Source organism: Ambystoma mexicanum, chromosome 2q (assembly GCF_040938575.1).
Source record: "Ambystoma mexicanum isolate Mex_15411 chromosome 2q, UKY_AmexF1_1, whole genome shotgun sequence".
Classification (NCBI taxonomy): domain Eukaryota; kingdom Metazoa; phylum Chordata; class Amphibia; order Caudata; family Ambystomatidae; genus Ambystoma; species Ambystoma mexicanum.
This window is the reverse complement of record NC_090924.1, coordinates 1,216,166,974-1,216,187,618: the sequence shown is the minus strand read 5'-3', so window position 1 is coordinate 1,216,187,618 and position 20,645 is coordinate 1,216,166,974. Positions and strand designations below refer to the sequence as shown.

At 46.1% G+C, this 20,645-nt stretch overlaps 1 protein-coding gene across 2 annotated transcripts in view; it reads left to right on the top strand.

Annotated features, from left to right (window-relative positions):
* LOC138570050 (anterior gradient protein 3) overlaps window positions 1-20,645 on the top strand; it is a 209,858-nt gene that overhangs the window by 42,737 nt on the left and 146,476 nt on the right. The window contains exon 2 of one of the 2 annotated variants that reach the window (XM_069648614.1): window positions 13,751-13,793. The exons of the other annotated variant lie outside the window; for it this stretch is intronic. The gene's annotated coding sequence lies outside the window, so the exon portion shown is untranslated. The remainder of the gene's footprint in view (window positions 1-13,750; window positions 13,794-20,645) is intronic. 2 annotated transcript variants of the gene reach the window in all.

Here is a 20,645-nt window from a genome sequence, read left to right as displayed (position 1 = left end):
AGGAAGGCCCTGTCCCTCCAAAGCATTTCCAGCATCACAGTCGCCCCCCCCAGACTGAGGTTAGGGTGTCTAATCTCCCACTGGATTGACACCCTCATCCAGACGGTCAACACATTTTCTGGAAAGGCCATCTGCATTATCACGACTCTTCCCTGGTCTATGCTCAATGGTAAAGTCTAGCCCTTAGAGGCTAATAGACCACTTGAGCATTTTCTGGTTTTTACCCTTCATCTCCATAAGCCACTTCAGGGGCTTATGGTCGGTTTGGATATTGAAGGTAGACCGCAAAAGGTAGGGCCTTAATCACCTAAGGCTCCAAACTATACGGAAATATTCCTTTTTAACAGTAGCCCACCTAAGTTCTCTACCCTTGAATTAATTGTCTACTGATGAATATGATTGGATGTTCCCTCCCTTTGTCATCTAACTGGGACAAGACAGTTCCGGTTCTGCAGGCATCTGTCTGGACCATAAAGGGTTTGCTGTAATCAGGCGCACACAACACAGGTGCCCTACACAGACTTTCTTTCAAGTCAACAAAGGCCCTCTGACAGTCTTCAGTCCAATTGACCTTCTTTGGTTGATTGGGGTAAGTCAGAGCTGTCAGACGGGCAGCTATGGTTCCATAGTCCCCCGTAAAGTTACGATAATACCCAGTGAGGCCCAAAAAGGCTCTCACCTGGGTTTTAGTAGTGGGAGTCTCCCAGTCATGTACCTTACTGGGGAGAGGTTGGATCTGACCCCCTCCTACCTCATGACCAAGATACGTAACTTTCCCCTGAGACATCTGGCCCTTGGTGGCCTTGATAGTGGGGTTAGCCCTTTTAAAGGCCTGCAGAATCTTATCCAGCTTAGTCAAATGCTCTTCCCATTTGGAACTGTAGACAACCATGTCATCTAGGTAGGCCACACAAAAGACCACCCGCCAACTGAGTGCATGATTGACCAATCTTTGGAAGGTGGCAGGTGCATTCCTCAACCCTAAAGTCATTACCCTAAACTGGTAGGGCCTCTCAGGTGTTGAGAATGCAGTATTCTCCTTGGCATGGCCATCAGAGCTACTTGCCAATAGCCTGAGGTAAGGTCAAAGGTGCTCACAAATTTGGCAGCGCCTATCGTGTCCACGAGCTACTCAGCACTGGGCAATGGGTGTTCGTCAGTTTTGGTGACGGCATTGACTCCTCTGCAGTCCACACAGAACCGCCAATCCTTGGTACCTGCCTGGGAACTTGCCTTGAGGACATGGACCACTGGACTGGACCCGGGACTGGTACAGGTTTCAATAACACCCAGATCCAACATCTTGGCGACCTCAGCCTGGATGTGGTTCTTCACAGTGTCTGACATCCTGTAGCATCTGCTTTTGACAGGTACGCTGTCACCTGTGTCAATTTTGTGCCTGCGTCATGGGGTGAGGCCTGGTGTCAGCAAGAACAGAGGGGCATGCTGCCAGAACAAAGCTCTGCAGGCCCTCTGCTGCTCTGGTGTCCGATCTGGAGAGAGATGCACTCCCTCCACTGAGCCATCCTGAAGACTGCTACGCAGGAAATCAGGAAGGGACTCACTCTCATCCTCTTTTTGCTCAGAAACAAGCAAGAGACATGAGAATTCTGCTCACTTATGGAAAGGCTTGAGCCTGTTGATGTGGAATACCTGAGGGGATACCCCAGGGACTCCCATGTCAACCAGATAGTTGACTTTGTCAATCTTGGAGATTACCCTGAAGGGTCCAGTTCACTTATCTGCCAAAGCTCTAGCCTTGGTAGGCTCCATCACAAGGATCTTCTGTCCTGGAATCCAATCCACTTTTGTGATGCTTTAAGCTCATGCCAGTATTTGTTCAATTCCTGGCTTGCCTTAACGTTTGCTGTTGCCTGACCCATCATCTGTGTTATCCTCCGTCTGAGGCCTAACACATAGCCCTCCACTTGCTTGGCAGGACCTGGAGGGGTGGCTCCAAACCTTCTCTGATCAAGGCAAGGGGCACCCTGTCGGATGCCCAAAGAGTAACTCAAAGGGGCTGAAACCTACACCCTCTTGAGGTACCTCTCTGTAAGCGAACAGCAGTCATGGTCAGTTTCATTGGGCCAGTGATCCACTCCTCTAGAGGAAACAAGTACATGTTGACTGTGAAATGCATGGTCACGAAGTGGGTAGAATGTCTACCAGCCCTGAATTGTAAGGCAGAGCTAGCTTCTGCACTAATGATCAACCACATCTTCTCTCGTTTTAGCCTCCAGCAAAGGAATGAGTAGGATCGAGGAAGACATTTTAACAGTAAGGTGATGGTGAGGATGTGGGAGATTCTAGGCGTAAAGAGAAAACTCCACATTGCCTACTGCCTGACCTAAAGCGGGTTGCCAGGGGGGTGGAGAGATACAACAAAACAATTGTGATTATGTTAAAGAAGTTTGTGGCAGACTCTGGACCCAGTTGGGACATCCGATTGCTGCTTGTCCTTATGGCTATTAGGTCTACACCATCTTCTGCAACAAAGATGTCTCTATTTGAGCTCATGACCGGATGAAAAATGGTGTTACCACACCATCTGCTCCATAGGATTCAGGAGCAGACACTGATAAGAGTGTCTCATTGAAAATTTAAGCAAGCACCTCCAGCATGCTTTTGTGAAATGCTCAGCACAATTTAGAAAAGTCGGCTGAAGGAATGACGACCTACTATGATCTAAAGACCACCAAGAAAGAAAGAGTATGAAATAGGTGACAATGTATACCTGTACAGTTTTCAAAGGAATCCATCCAAGGAGAGGAAATTCCCCCCCATCCTGGCGTGGGGCCTTTGAAATTGTAGAAAAAATATCACCTGTTGCTTACAAGAACTGCAAACCAAAAGGAGAACAGACAGAAGAAAAATGGGTCCACATGAATCAGTTGAAAAGCTGTCATCCCAGACATGCTTTACGACTGATTAATGTGCCAAATGAAAGTAGAGCAGAGGAACCATCTTAAGAATAAAAAAGAAATATGAAAAAACCAGATCGAAACTAAGACGAATATATATATAGCCTGGAGGTGAGAGTTATGTCTGGTGAGAACCCCAGGGACCCAGAAAGGAAGGAAGAAAGGGAGAGCTGATGCCCTCCAATGCAAAGATGGAAGGAGAGGCTGGAGGGCCCACTCCCAAAAGAAGGAAGAAAAGGGGGTTCCATGCCATACCCGCAACCGAGAGATGCAAGGGGACACTCACTAATAATGGATGTGACTGCTAATGAAACCCCACTCTGCCCTGCTGTTCCACAACAAAGTCATGGAAGACCAGGAGCAGGCATGTGGGGTGCATTTAAAGGCCCCAAACAGAAGACCCTTTAACCTGAATGACATGCATTTTAAACACTGAAACAAAAACAGCCTGGACTCTATTTTTTGTTTTTTAAGTAAAATTAAAGGGCCATGTGGAAAGGGCCCTACCTGTCATTACCAATAGAAAAGCAGCATTTTAATGTATTTACAAAAGAAGGAGGAATCAAAGATCCCTGTCACATGGAAAACAGGATTGTTATACACTGAAAACAAAAACCACCTGCACAGTTGTGTGCAAATAAAAACGGTTTTAATAAGTAAAAGTGAAAAACAATATCATTGCTCACAGAAAAATGTTAGGAAAACAAAACATGATGTGTGGGTTGACCAAAAGCAATGTATGTTATGTTTCACCTACAAAACTCCAGTGACATTTGACGAGCCATTTTGTCTTTGTGGGAAATGTCAGCTCAAAGCAGACCCTTATGCTGGCTGTGGACAAAACTTCACAAGGACATCTCCCACTTCCAGCCTGGATGTCACATCTCCAATCTAATGACCAACCACAATAAAAGGTCCTGTGAAAGGTGTCAAAATTCAGTGTTCTCCAGACCTGCTGGCTCTGAAAGCATTGACTTCAAGAAAAGTTACCCCTTGCCTGGAGCATGACTAATATGTGTGAAAATGGGGGCACCCACTTCAAAGAGCAAGCTTCCAACACAAAGAAGATTGATAAAATAAAACTGTGGGCACAAGATGTCCCTGTGAAAACCAATGGCAGGAAGGCAGGAGTCAGGGCCATTTGTCCCACGTGAAGACTTACAATTAATTTAAAAGGACTATTATCATTTGGGCCTTTTATTCAGCAACCATAAGGCATATTGATTTCATTTTTGTACCATTATTTATGTAATTTCCAGGTGATTATGGGGATATACAATCCATGTAACGGTGACTTTGGGAACTGTAATGGCCAGTTAAACTAGGTTTCTGGCTGATCTGAACATGCTCCATGGTGAGCGGGTGGAAAATGAAATTAGGGATATGCTTAATAACTTACATATTCATAACTGTTGTGCTTTTTATGGAAATGGCAGAAAGGTGCCACATGGACGTGCTACATGGTACAGGCTTGGCGGTTGACAGGTCTAATTATCCATGATGAGCTGAATCATAAACTATGTTTAGTAGGGCAGTTGCTAGTAAAATTATGAAGTTCTGATACATAATTAGTTTTTTCCAAAAAGTTGAAAGGAGATCAAAGGGTGATTACAAATGGGAATTGCCATATGTTTCTCCAGATCCCTAAACCAATCCTGAATGGGAGGGTAGGTTTGGGAGGAGATAGAAGGGTAACTTTCCAATCCTAGTGGCAGGGATTATTGCAGGGTACTTCCCCAAGATTGTAATATTGGTGGTATCATAGCTGCTATATGAGGGGTACTGCACTAGGACCGGGGGACAGAAAAAAAGAGACACACAGGGACAGACAGAAAGGAGCGACAGACCATCAAGAAGGCTGAAAGTTACCATCTGAAAGCTATAAGGAGAAACCAGAGGAGAATGCTCAGAGCGCAGCTGGGTGGGATGTATATTCCTAGGAATGCCTCAAAGCTGACTGGCTCCTATGGTGGAGATGGGAGGCCATCGTTGAGAGTGGAGTGACCAGACCCCTGCCCTATCTTTCCAGAGAGTCCTGAGATGCAGCTGGCTTTCCTGTTCCTTAAACAGAGGCTTGCTATGTAAGTAGAACTGAGCTCTGGGAAACCTAAAGGTAGGGGAGTCTGTTCGCCTTGAATCCTTTCCCTTTATAGTGGGTGGGCGGGGAAAAGCTGCATAGATCCTTAGCCTATTTAACCACAACAATTAATTTAATTAATTGCCCATTTGGCAGAACACTATGGGTGAATTTTGTTTAAATTAGAAATTAACAAAGCTCAATTCCCAGTGTGTGATGAAAGCTATAGCCTATAATTTAATTGGGTTATCCTTGTTGTCCAGCTGACCCTGACTTCTTAAGGAAGGGGGGTATCTTTGTTCTTAAATCAGGCCAACCTTTTCATCTAGCTTCTCCAACACAGGGCTTTCATAAGTGGCGGTCTGAAATCCCAAATTCCCCAAATCATTCCAATTTTTCTGTTTGACTTGCCAACACAGACCAAAGCAAGTGGGTGTAAAAAACAAACCACTAAAACATCCTGTGTTTATTTTAAACCAAAAGTATGGACAAAATCATCATTACCCCAATCTTGAAATCCTACTCCTAGCCTTTTAAGCCCACAGGAAAATTACACAATAACTGCCTTCGTGACTGATCAGTGTAAATATTTTGTGAATTGAAATTTGCAGAAAGGGAAGAATTGTGATTGTGTTCTTTTTAATTTCACTTTTGTGGTTTATTTATGCTGAGAGAAGTTAATTGTGTTTTGCCATTGATAACGTTATTTTTGATATTTTCGTGCTAATTTCTATTACTTTTAATTTAAATAAATACCAGTATATTTCCCCTACATTGGCCTTCTTCTTGGCACATTGTTAGCTCAGGGGAGAGGTATCCAAGTGTCATGATATGTGTCTGAGATAGGGCTAAAAAAGAATCTGTTAAAAAGTTTGTTTCATAACCACATGAGCGGGGAGGGAAGGAACTCCCCGTGTTTAGGGTGGCTTCTCAATAAACCATTACAATACAATCATAACAAATTAATTGGCATAGAAGCGTTCAATGGAAATGCATGATGTTCAGAGATGGGACCCAAAGTGACAGCCATAGGTTGTGTAACTGGATGAAGCATCAGTCAAGCACCAATACTACCTTCATTTTCCACTTCTTTTTGTCCGAGGAGATGTAGAAATTCAGATTCTTTCAAAGTTCAGTGGGATACTCCAGTATCAACAAGACAAGAAAACCTATTTCTGCCAACGGCATGATTGTCATAAAGAGCAGAAAGATCAAGCAAAATAGGTGGTTCAACTAAATTACTGGCCCCCTGGATGTCCTTTTGTGAACTAAATGAGGCATTGGTCACACTAACTGCTGTGCTGGCCCATTCAGGCATTCTTTGCAATGGATTGTGGGATGTTTTTACCCATGCATCCAAGCCCTACCATAAAACTGTGCAGTACTGGCATGGAAAACATCATGATGGCCAGAATTCCCCAGAGAGTGCACAGGGAAAACATGAAGAATAGGCTGCCACCCATTTTTGCCTATGTTGTGAGCACAGGAGGGCACTGCCTCAAACCACCATTGGGCTACACACACAGTAGCCTGAAACCATTGGGAATGGCAATGCTGATTGCAAAAAAAAGCAACTCAGAACTGTGGGGAATTCATTTTCTTAATCCCAAAAATGGTTGCATTACCAGTACTCACCACTATCAGAAAGCCGGCGTTTTAAAACCACCAGACTTTTGTGTAAAACTGAACAAATGAAACAAAACCAGACCAAGGAAAGACTTGCTAAGAGGTGGATACAATGTAAAACTATATTCTGAAATGACTTGAAGGAAGTAATTATTTAATGTACATGTAAAAATTGTCAGTTTGATTTGAATATAGAAAACTGGGAACAAAATGTGACATTTAGCTGAAACCTGGCTTAATGAAACTGAATTCTGCCTGACAACTACCCCCGACAGGAGTTGAAACTGGATCAACAGCTGTGTTCCCAGGCCTGGCTGCCAGGCCTGGCTGCATCCTGAGGTCACATGGCCCTGTTGATTGAAAGGGGAGTGGCAGCTGGGGACTACAAGGAGTTGAACAAAGGCCTGTCCTGAACTCAGGCAAATGTTATATTGGGGGGGGGCATAAAGTGGCTTCCTCTTAGGGGAAACTGGGAGGGGCAGTGCCTCTGCAAACCAGCTGAGCTTGGGGAAAGTGGATAAACCAGTTATTCCACCCTGTGACATGGGAAGCCACACCCATTTTTGACCAGGGCATAATTTTAAAAAGATAGATAACTCATAGTGCAGACTTGTCAGAATTATATAAGTAATATCATTATTTTTGTGATTTTTCTGTGAACATTTTAAGAGGCGTTAGGACCCTGTGGTGTATTCTGGGGGGTTGCTAGCGGAAAATAGGGTCTCACTCCAAATGTATGCATGTTAAAAATCTGACACTTTATCATCTGTAACCCATATCCCTGGTGCATATTTGTGTAAAATCTGGAAAGGTTTAGAGGTCGTTATCTGGATGAAAAGGGGAGAATTCTGTCATCAGTGGACACAACATCGTACAAAGACAGGGATCGGATGGTTTGGTGCTACAGAAAATATGTTAACTGGACCTATAATATTAGAATAATGGTACATAGATAAATAAGTATTTGGGTCAGAAATAGATTTGTGTGCAATCTGACAAGGGGAGGTTCCTCTGACCATAAAACCTACAGCATCACTCTGACTCACATTTCCTTCCCCCAATCAAGGGAGAGAGAAGGAATTGGCCAATGATAAGTGAGAGGGGCAGGTTTAGTTATGACCAACACACACACCCACTTTCCAAAACACATAAAAAGAGACTGCTGGGACAGGTAGAGACATTCAATTCCATTTGCTGCGGAGCATGCTGACCGACGACTTCACATCCAGAGATCCAGACTTCAAATCCATCAATCTCCAGAACCTGTAGCAGAAATTAACTCCAGAATTTGTAGCAGAGAGGCCTGAACCCACCAGCTGAATCATCTTCAGCAGGCCTCAAAACCAACCAAACTATTCAACAGCTGGACGAGCTGTTTGAAGTTTTGCTGAGAATTTTTTCAAGAACCTGTAGCAGTACCCAGAAAGCAGTGTTACATCCAGAATCCAGAGAGGCTAGACCAGCAGAGCAGGGCTGACCCAGATCGCTGTGAGCAGAACCGGTGCCTGATTGACCCGCCGAGCAGACAGAACCGCAGCCGGACATGTTGACCAGATCCGTGACGAGGCCTAGTTCAAATTTAATTTGTGAGTACCTAGCAGAACTGTGCAGAACCAATCTCTTAGTTAAAATAATCTAATCCAAACTATTTTAACCTAAGTAGAACTGCCTCCTAGAAATCGTGTCATCTGTCATTTTTAAAGCTGCACAACTGTCACCTGTCAATTCTGCAGCTGCAAGCTGTCACTTGTCATTTTGAGTTTACTTTAAATCCGACAAACTACCTTTATTTAATTGTCCGTATCTCTGGAACCGTTTGGGCTAGGAACGAAATTTACAACAAGCCTAGAACCGACTTCCTACTCCTTATCCTTATACTTTTACCGCAATCGCGATTCACCCACTCGCGAAATTTACCACGATTTGCGATTTTGGCTCAATTTCTCCACTTGTCAAAATAGCAGCTCCATTCTTTCTTTTGTTAAAATCTGTTTGCCATTTGGTAAAAACTCATAGAGCATTGCTAAAGTGAGCCTGAACTAATACCAACATGCATCTCCCACTCACCCTGAATCTCTAAAGGGAATTAAAATCAGTTGGCACATTTTCCCATCCATTACCATCACATTTAAAAGCATTTTGGGCCTGTGTTTCAAACTCCTACCTGTTTCCTCTAAGCTTGCTGGGGGGAACTGAATTTCGTATTGTATTTGATTGCATTCCTGAGAACTGTGTGCTCCTCTTTCCATCTCCTTCCATTTCTTACATTGCATAGGGGAGGGGGGTGAATTGCCAGAGAAAAAGTGATTATCTTATCTTTTGCTAAAATCATATCAAGTATTTCTGTACTGCATTTTATTCCTCATTGCTTTTCCCTTGAAATCATAAAAGTATTTTTGCTACTTTATCCATTCTATACTAACTCCTCATTGATTGTAAAGAAGTGTGCTAGTGCCAGATTACCTATTGTTGATCAACATCATATGTCTAAGTGTACTATCAGATATTTATTTATTATGAAAGTGTGATATATATATATATATGTATATATATATATGTATATATATATATATATATATATATATATATATATATATATATATATATATATAGTTTAATTTTTCAAATAAACCTTTTAATTTGCAAAACAAACCTACTTCTTGGCTCAGTGGGGTCAGGGGGATTCTAAGAGGGGGGTGTTATACAAGGGTTGTCATCCAGAGTACTGAACTGAATATAAAAATACATAAATAAGGGTTTTCCCCAGCATTCCAGACTAGGAAATGACTTGGCTGTGGTGTTGATTGAATAACGCTTACAAATTACACTGATTGTTGTAAACCTTCAATGTCAAGCTTGAGTTCCTCCATGACCCACATTAACAGGGATTGCTCTTATTCTTCATCTTCTTCCCAAACATCTAGGGCCTGCTCTGTACCCCATCCTTCGTTGTAAATGCTAGAGCTGCTAAACTTGTAACACCATTAATCTAGACTGAGTAGTTTCTTTCTGTCTCTCTGCCTTTTCACTAAAGTGAGGCTTAGCTAATACTACTTCAGTCATATTCTTACCTTCCTAGCCAATGAGCTAACTTGTAAGTCCTACAGCAATTATTGGCTGCAGCACTATTAAGAATGCAGAAATAATGCATGCAGTATTTCCAAACATTGTTTCAGTCTATTGAGGAAGTGATCCAGGTGTTTGCCTTTACTTTGTTTGCATGCATTGATCTCGGTCCAGTCGGTTTACTTGGGACAATGTTCAAACCTTGCGCGGGGTAGCCTATAAGTGAAATCTGTGTTTGTCCTCCTAGAGGGTTCCTACAATGACTAATTGATTTTATGTTTTAATAAAGTGAATGTATCAGGAGACAGGATGGCTCTAAACAGCTGAATGAGATTTGAACAAGGGGGTTGCAACATTCAATGATGAACTGCATTTTCTCTTGAACATTAGCGGGATCAGCAAGGATTTTAGTAAAACTTTGCATAATACGGAATAGATCAGGCACTTCATGGTGTGTGCACATTCACTATTGTATTATTGGTGTAACGATAAATTGAGAGACTCTATTAACATGGGGAGTTCCCCCGACCCCCAATTAAGGTGCCATACAATAAATAATTTGTCTAGTTTTGGCTAGACTTATCTATGATTCATATAGATCTACTTAGATCCTTACCCCTGTGCCAACAATGAGCCAAGACCCAGGCCGGGGTACATAAAGAATATATATTTATTTCAATTATAGGTTCAATTAATATTTGTCCAAAATGATTACACACACCACGTTCTCTCTGGCACATACCTAAGCTTCCATATAAACATTTACCTTGAGGATGTTACTTTTAAATGTCGCTTTTGTCCATGGAACACAGGCTAAATAAAAGTTCCACCATCTTGTGCCACTAACCTTTATTATGTCCAAGTTAAATAATACCTTAGAACATTACTAGATCATGAGCATTAGTGTTCCCTGATAAGGTTTAGATTTAAATCAAATGCAGATTTTCTGTTTTCAAAACAATTTCACATGTATTCATTTGTATTGAAATCCGGTCGACTTTTGAGAATATGTTGTATTGATAGAACCCTCCTTCATGCTTCACACCAAAGCAATACAACATCTCTCAGTGATCAGGGTCAATTTCTCCTTCTCAGGAAAGAGAGTGCATTTTTCAATGGAGAATCACACTTGGTTTCACTTGGTGAAGCACGTCTCTACCAAGCACCAAAAACCCAGGCTTCATTTACATTTAGCATCCCTCTGGTTAAAGGTGGCGACAGGAATTTAGTTTTTTGGACAAGTTCACCCCTTTCGTTTAGGGAAGTCTTGGGTTGACAGAAACAATAGATGTACCCAATTACTTTAAATTACCATAACTTGAATTGCTGGTGGGAAAGAGGGTGGAGGTTTTAAACTCCCCCAAGCTTCCCCTGCACAATCTATATCGGAGTTAATTAAATAGTGTTTCAGTAAAATATGCTACTCAGTCTGCCCACCACTGACTTTTAAGGAGAAGATATTAAGTAAAACAGTCTCCCTACACACTCTTCTGTTGGACAAGCCACTTACATTGGAAATCTCTGGGTTTGGCATGCAGGAAAGTCATCCGCATTTCAGGACCCTCTCTTGTGGAAGCACAGGGATCTAGTCAGGCACTTCAGCCAAATATATCCACCAGCATTCATCCCTCTATTTGGCTCTCCTTAGTCATAGGGTCCAGTCAGCCTTTAGACCGTCCCAATTGTGGAATCCCGTGCAATGTTAAATCATCCAGCTTTCAATAGTTGCACCCAAATAATGTTTAGGCAGCTGTCCCGGCCACCTTCTTTCAGTATTTCACGTTGATGATTTTTAGGCAAGTCTCTCCCTCTCTGGCTTGTGCAGCCACCTTTTAACATCTGAGTCACACCTTTGAAATTGTTACACTGGTCTGAGGAAACTCCCTCAAAGGAAATGCGGAGGCACCAGTTAATTGGGAATGTTGTAGGAAACTCTTCTAAAAATATAGGCGCATTATGTCACAGTTTATTAGGCGCCCACACTCAGCTCTGGGAGTTCCTTTCCACCGAAGCAAGGTGGCGCACAATAAAGCACTATTGATTTCAGGTTCTCTTTAGTGAGGCCTCCAACCCGTCTCACACCCAACCCCAACAAATACCCCGTGTCACCAATGGACTAGGAACCAGGCAGATGTATAGTAAAAATATATGCTTATTTATTTATTCATTTATTTAAGATTTGACGAACTAATAAATATCAGCCGCCAATGCTGTAGTAACAGCCAATATCACAACAATAACTTGATTATGTAAAATAACAGAGGTGAAAGTTTGAAACACGCAATAACAACTTACAACAGATTTAATTTCAATTGAACCAATAGACAACATTCACAATACAAGTCCACAGGAATGGCTTAATTTTAAACAATACTTTTCTCCCAGCAACCCCCACCCTCAATTAAATATGACCCCTTTGATTTAAAGGCAAGGTGCAGGGAGTGAATGGAAAATCGTTTTGGCTTCTGATTTTAAACAGTGCTGTTTGGGAAGAGAATTCAATGGGAAAAATGTTTTTTTGTTTGTTACTAGAAGTGCAATATTAGGGAAAATACAATGGGAAAAATCGTTTTGTGCTTGTTACTGGAAATGCAATATTAGGGAAAGGAATACAATTGGAAAAAACGTTTTGTGCTTGTTACTGGAAATACAATATTAGGGAAAGGATTACAATGGGAAACATCGTTTTTCAACTTTGATTTAAAAGGCAAGGTTGGGAAAAAGGGACTCAAATGGAAATCGTTTTTCAACACCTTGAAATAAAAGGCAGAACTTGGTAATTTGTGGTCAGAGAAAAATAAGAACAAAAGGGAAATTTAGTTTTGTAACACACATACAGATTAAATGCAATGCTTGATAATTCTGATCAGAGGCATTGCTGAGGGGTGCCTGAGGGGGCTATAGCCCCAGGTCTTTTGGTTGTAGCCCCGGAAAGAAGCTCAGGGGCTACAACCAAAAGGCTATAGCTAGCCCTGAATCACGCCAGTCCCGACATTAGCGTAGCCCCGGATCTATTGCAGACCTAGCAACAGCCCTGATTCTGATTAAAATGAATTAAGATGAATGGGAAATTTCATTTTTGCACCCTCCACACTGACTTGAAAGGCAGTGATTAGGATTATTTATTTTGGGATTATGGATACCCTCTCTCCATCCCTCTTTTATATAGAAGTGAAGGATTTCAGAAACAGTCAACCAAGTCTGTATAGGCTATACCGGCTCTAACAAACTGGGCATGGGCTGTGTTAGTTTCGAATTCTAGCAACACTCATCCAGTGATTTTCTATATGGGAATTGAAAGATTTGCTTTAATCAAATGTACTGAGGATCAATGTTTCTCCCTTCCCCCACAATTTAATGGAAAGAATTAAGCCAGGCAGACCCCAACACAATGCAATTTCAACAGAGGGGTAGTTTTCTATGGGGAGATTATTTGAATACGATTTAAGAAATTGTGCGAAGGGCCTATCCAGCTTCACCCACCTTCTAACCCACTAATGGAAATTGATAAAGACAAGTGGCTCCCCATGCAATTGATGGCTTTGGGATTTCTACTTACATGGGAGCTCTATGCTCTTTGCTGAGGAAGCCCGCCAGATGTTTCGGACCCTCTTTTGGTAGGCAGCTCACACCAGGCCTCTCCACAGCAAGGTCCTTCCAGACAAGCCTCGCTCAGATAGGGCTCCCAGGTTTCCAGGCAAGGTTTCCCTGATGGTCTTGGTTGGTCTGCTTGCCTCTCTGCTAGTGGTTCCTCGTTACAGTCTAGCAGCAGGCTGTCTCCTGGAATAAAGTCCAAAAAGCCCTATTCTGATGCAACATGCCCTTTTATAGGGCTAGTGACACCGCAACATGGTCATAATTACTGCGGTCATATTTGTCTAACTCGTTCCCTTCACCTCCCGCCAAGACGCCAACTGGTTGCTAATAGGACCAGAGGTTGGGAAATATGTATGATGTAGGCTGAGGGAGGAGAATAAATGCATCATTTCAAGATGACAGGGAGTTGTAAAATGTGTGTTCTGAAAAATACCATCATGTGCTATCTCCCTTAATCTTTCAGATAACCCCATGAAGATAATCATATCTGGGTCCGATATTGTCTGGTGAGTTAGACCATACTAATTTTATTTTGGCATTCTGTTCCTGGGTGGAGCTATCATGTTTTGCGATATTCCGCTATGCCAAAATAGTTATAAATTGGACCATTTCCAATTGAAACCTTAATTTCATGATCTATTCCTTTGCCAACTTTACAATTTCTCAGGTGTATGAAATTACAGACTCATAATTTTCCCCATAACTTAAATTATTTACATCCCAAAAATGTTGTTTTTACAGAGTCCAATGGGCATTTCATTCTGTTTAATATGAACCCGGGGTGGGCCTGATAGGACACCCAATACTCCTTTTATTTAGGAATAGCTGTATTCAATGTTTAATCATTGGCAATGCATTGCATGTGTTAGTAAGTGTCATTTCTTTTAAGACATGTGACCTGCCATCTGGTTTACATTACCCTTTTCCCTCCTTTGGCTTAGACGTCTTGGTCTGTGCATAATCTGCAGTTTATGGGAAGGTTGACCTTAAGGTCACTTCTGCAGGACATGTTATCAGGAACTCTAACAAATTCAGTCTACTTCTTTCTGTATTTTATCATTTTACGTTGACATCCAGATCTGTTTCCTTGGTGGTTTGCTATGCCAAAGGTTGGGACTTCAGAGTTTCAAATGGTCTTTGTTCAGGGCTAATGCACTTTTTATGAGGAATCTGACCCTAAAGGTCATTTAAGTTAGTTAATGTTATCAGAAATTCACCACAAATTCAATCTCTTTCTCCTCTGTATATTTAAGCATATATTTGAAACCAATCCTGTATACCTGGTATGCATCAAACCAAAGGACTGTGAGTTCACGATCCAGACACACCTATTCAGTTCACAGCTCAGTGGGGGATTTCAGCCTAGAGGGAAAAACAAGGGTCAGTTTATCCTTCTGAAAGGAAAGCATATTACATTCAGCATATTTACATTTGAAAGGCACAGTTTGATTGTTTCCTTACATACTGTACAAACAGAAATATGTTTGCCCAAGTCATAGCTTCGTAGTATTCAAATCTACACCAAGCAAAATAGGCCCTTTGTTTGTCCATGCTGTCATGTTGTATTGTGAAAATAAGCCTCTTTTCTCCTGATGAATGCACTCTGTCCTTCAATTTACTTCTGAATTGCAAAGGCATTACTCCTCCTCTTTAGCTTCCAAATGTACAACTATTTCTTTTCATCCCATGTGCACTGCTGCAGTTTTTAAAACTGTCCATGTATAATGTATTTCTTTAATATAACAGTTGAAAGGCCTAAGTACACCTTTGGTATTGTCCCCACATACGCCATTATTTACCATTAAACTATCAGTTTATTTGTGAAAAGTAAGTGCCTTTCTCCACTTGCGCACTTGTCCATTGTAGTCAAATTTAACTAGGCCCATTTCGTTCCATGTCACTTGTCCTTAAGTCATAAAAAGAAGTATTTTGGACTGGCCTGCATTTTCCAATGGATAGCACCAGCCACAATCACTCTTAAATACTGGCCTGGCCTCTTTATCTCTGACATTCATGGGATATATTTCACTCCACAATTACATGCAGGTGAGGTGTCAAACATATTAGAAATCGACTTAAATATCTCCTGGAGTTCCTTTAGTGGGTGTACACTTTGAAATTCTGGACAGAGTCTACTGTAAACCGTTCTGTTCTTAGGGATGGCCAAATGTGCTTGCTTTGTGTTCAGGTCATTTAAATGCTATTGAAGTTTTTCTTGGGCATGGGCATCTTTCAAAGCTCTGGTCTTAGATTTGGATAATCGTTTAATGGCCTCCATGTTGCAGTCAAAAAGAGAATCCCACTGCTTTTGGTGAACCTTTGATCCCAAGGTTTCAAGAGTGCCTCTTACATAAACAATCCTATCAAGATCAAACGTACCTTCCTCAGGGAATTGCTTTGTGACATCACTACATGTAAAGTAGTGCCATTTATCCAGACATGTTAAAGTCCTAGGTGAGTAATTTATTGTACATAAAATGAGATAGACTTTCCATTGTGTGAAGGTACACATGCTTTGATCACATTCTCACAAGGGAAGACAAGGTTTAACTTTTAAGGAAGTCTGAGAACACTCTTTTTCAATGCCCCACGCTATAGCATAGAGATACCTCTAGACCTGACATGGATCATGACTGACTCTTCAGTAACCATACTCCACAGTAAGGAAACATGGTACAACCCTCATTAACATCAGCTTTTCAATAACTGGTAACCATGCCTCATTCAACAACATCAAGACACAGTTTATTCCAACATTGTTAGTGGTGAAGGGACTGGGATGCACAAATAGGGGTTTAAATATAAGCATGATTAGATTTTGTTGCTAGGATAGAAACAGCAGAAAGTAAGGATGTCAACAAAGCCATGCTTGTGGAACAAACAGGTATATGGTAGCACAAATGAGTCTTTTTTGGAACGGTTGGACAGAAAGAAAACAACTCTTGCACAGAGTCACTTTTCTGAACAAGAACTTTCTTTTCTGCCATCGGCCCTATATGACAACCCTTTCTTAATTATAACATCTTTTGGGACTAACAGGAGATGTATGAGGCTGTCTTAAGTCTTTGAAAAGTGTGCAGGCCTCTTTTATTAATTAATTAATTCAAACAAAGTAATACAAGAACACTGACTCAATACTTTACAATGACACCTTATTTAATGTAGTGCATAGATGAAAGCAACTTAACTTTTGGCAGCTTGCTGTCCACTGACCAGACAGGCTTTTGTAAAAGTGATCTTTTAAAATATCCAAAATAGACAGGCACAATAAACAAAACAAACAAAGAACAATTAAATCATAAATATTTACTGAACGGTCCACTGAATTAAAGTGTCTCTTACTTCAGTTGTCAAAAAAAGATCCCCCGACCCACAGACACAACGCCCAACAAGATCCCCATTAAGACAAATCATCTTGCTTTCTTGGGCTGTCTCTGGACATTGGCGAAGTGCTCATCTGTGGGTCCCCTGGGGCACACTGTCAGCAAATAAATCTGAGTTGAAAAGACACTAAGGGGTCGATTCATGGAATTAATGTGCGCCGAAAATTCCCGTGCAGAGCTGCCAAAACGTGCGAATCGCAGGAAAAGTGCGAAAATCGCAGTGCAAGTGTGAAAATCGCAGGAAAACCAGCACACAGCGATTCATGGAAGTCCGTGCGCGAGAAAAACATTGGATGTGCGCTAAAAATGTGCGCGGCGCACGCTGGCGCACAGGTCATCCAACAGCGTGCGCCACGGCCACTGCGAAATCGCACATAGCGCGGCGCACATCACAAAAGTAGGCGGAACACGGGGCGTAACACTCGGAATGGGGAAGAACACGTGAAAATATGGGCGTCACGGGGGAAGTACAGGAGGCAAGTGCGCGGAACGCCCACACGCTCCCCTACAACCTGTATTCATGGAATCGAATAGGGCAAACCAGCGCACGGTCAAAGACGCGCACAGGGCCAAACAAGTAAGCCACAAGAAAGCAGCCGGTAGCGCCCCTGCGACTGAAAAAAATGTGCGCCAAAATGTGCGCTAACAAAAAGCACCCATATACAGCCATGATGAATGGCCCATACAGTGCCCCTCTTGGACAAATGAGGTGCAAAGGGGCCCCGACAAACACGGACACCCGCTGTGTGAAAAATAGCGTGTGCGCATGTTCCTGGGTGCGCGGGAAGTTCCACACGCGATTAGCCTGGGTACGTGTACTTCGGGGTGCGCGGGAAGTTCCACACGCGATTGGCCTGGGTAGGTGGGGGTGCGTGGGAAGTTCCACACGCGATTGGCCTGGGTACGTGTACTACGGGGTGCGCGGGAAGTTCCACACGCGATTGGCCTGGCTAGGTGGGGGTGCGCGGGAAGTTCCAAACGCGATTGGCCTGGGTACGTGTATTCCGATGTGCGCGGAAGATTCACACGCGATTTCTGCAGGGTACGTGTATTTCGGTGGTGCCGGGGAATGCTACACGTGATTTGGCCATGTGGTTCCCCCCAGGTGTTCCCTCTACACCCTCCACGGCCCCTGCAGGCAGCCCACACCACAGGGTACTACCCTGCACCCCTGCTCATGTCCCACAGGCAACCCATCCACCATGGCCATGCCCACCAGCCAACCCACATGTCACCTTGCACTACTGATCACCAACACATGTTCCCCACCACCCCCACCCCCCAGCCACCAGGGGCAGCCTCCACCAGGCCCCCACTCATGTCCCCTATTACCCCCACCCCCCAGCAGTGCAGGGGCAGCCTCCACCAGGCCCCCACTCATGTCTCCCACCACCCCCATCCCATAGCCACCAGGGGCAGCCTCCACCAGGCCCACACTCATGTCTCCCACCACCCCCACCCCCCAGCAGTGCAGGGGCAGCCTCCACCAGGCCCCCACCCATGTCTACCACCACCCCCACCCCCCAGCCACGAGGGGCAGCCTCCACCAGGCCCCCACTCATGTCCAACTCATGTCTCCCACCACCCTCACCCCCCAGCCACCAGGGGCAGCCTCCACCAAGCCCCCACTCATGTCTCCCTCCACCCCCACCCCCCAGCCACCAGGGGCAGCCTCCACCAGGCCCCCACTCATGTCTCCCACCACCCCCACCACCCAGCAGTGCAGGGGCAGCCTCCACCAGGCCCCCACTCATGTCTACCACCACCCCCACCACCCAACCACCAGGGGCAGCCTCCACCAGGCCCCCACTCATGTCCGCTAATACCCCCACCCCCCAGCAGTGCAGGGGCAGCCTCCACCAGGCCCCCACTCATGTCTCCCACCACCCCCATCCCACAGCCACCAGGGGCAGCCTCCACCAGGCCCCCACTCATGTCTCCCACCACCCCCACCCCCCAGCAGTGCAGGGGCAGCCTCCACCAGGCCCCCACTCATGTCTCCCACCACCCCCTACCCCCAGAAGTCAGGTGCACCCTCCACCAGGCCCCCACTCATGTCTCCCACCCCCCCACCCCCCAGCAGTGCAGGGGCAGCCTCCACCAGGCCCCCACCCATGTCTACCAACACCCCCACCCCCCAGCCACCAGGAGCAGCCTCCACCAGGCCCCCACTCATGTCCAACTCATGTCTCCCACCACCCTCACCCCCCAGCCACCTGGGGCAGCCTCCACAAAGCCCCCACTCATGTCTCCCACCACCCCCACTCCCAGCCATCAGGGGCACCCTCCACCAGGCCCCCACTCATGTCCAACTCATGTCTCCCACCACCCTCACCCCCCAGCCACCAGGGGCAGCCTCCACCAAGCCCCCACTCATGTCTCCCACCACCCCCACCCCCAGCAGTGCAGGGGCAGCCTCCACCAGGCCCCCACTCATGTCCCCTATTAACCCCACCCCCCAGCAGTGCAGGGGCAGCCTCCACCAGACCCCCACTCATGTCTACAACCACCCCACCCCCCAGCCACCAGGGGCAGCCTCCACCAGGCCCCCACTCATGTCTCCCACCACCCCCATCCCACAGCCACCAGGGGCAGCCTCCACCAGGCCCCACTCATGTCTCCCACCACCCCCACCCCCCAGCAGTGCAGGGGCAGCCTCCACCAGCCCCCCACTCATGTCTCCCACCACCCCCAACCCCCAGCCACCAGGGGCAGCCTCCACCAGGCCCCCACTCATGTCTCCCACCACCCCCAGCCCCCAGCAGTGCAGGGGCTGCCTCCACCAGGCCCCCACCCATGTCTACCACCACCCCCACCCTCCAGCCACCAGGGGCAGCCTCCACCAGGCCCCCACTCATGTCCAACTCATGTCTTCCACCACCCTCACCCCCCAGCCACCAGGAGCAGCCTCCACCAAGCCCCCACTCATGTCTCCCACCACCCCCACCCCCCAGCCACCAGGGGCACCCTCCACCAGGCCCCCACTCATGTCCAACTCATGTCTCCCACCACCCTCACCCCACAGCCACCAGGGGCAGCCTCCACCAAGCCCCCACTCATGTCTCCCACCACCCCCACCCCCCAGCAGTGCAGGGGCAGCCTCCACCAGGCCCCCACTCATGTCCCCTATTGCCCCCACCCCCAGCAGTGCAGGGGCAGCCTCCACCAGGCCCCCACTCATGTCTACCACCACCCCCACCCCCCAGCCACCAGGGGCAGCCTCCACCAGGCCCCCACTCATGTCTCCCACCACCCCCATCCCACAGCCACCAGGGGCAGCCTCCACCAGGCCCCCACTCATGTCTCCCACCACCCCCACCCCCCAGCAGTGCAGGGGCAGCCTCCACCAGGCCCCCACTCATGTCTCCCACCGCCCCCATCCCACAGCCACCAGGGGCAGCCTCCACCAGGCCCCCACTCATGTCTAACACCACCCCCACCGCCCAGCAGTGCAGGGGCAGCCTCCACCAGCCCCCCACTCATGTCTCCCACCACCCCCACCCCCTAGCCACCAGGGGCAGCCTCCGCCAGGCCCCCACTCATGTCTCCCACCGCCCCCACCCCCCAGCAGTGCAGGGGCAGCCTCCACCAGGCCCCCACTCATGTCTCCCACCACCCCCACACCCAGCAGTGCAGGGGCAGCCTCCACCAGGCCCCCACTCATGTCTCCCACCACTCCCATCCCACAGACACCAGGGGCAGCCTCCACCAGGCCCCCACTCATGTCCAACTCATGTCTCCCACCACCCTCACCCCCCAGCCACCAGGAGCAGCCTCCACCAAGCCCCCACCCATGTCTCCCACCACCCCCACCCCCCAGCCACCAGGGGCACCCTCCACCAGGCCCCCACTCATGTCCAACTCATGTCTCCCACCACCCTCACCCCACAGCCACCAGGGGCAGCCACCACCAAGCCCCCACTCATGTCTCCCACCACCCCCAGCCCCCAGCAGTGCAGGGGCAGCCTCCACCAG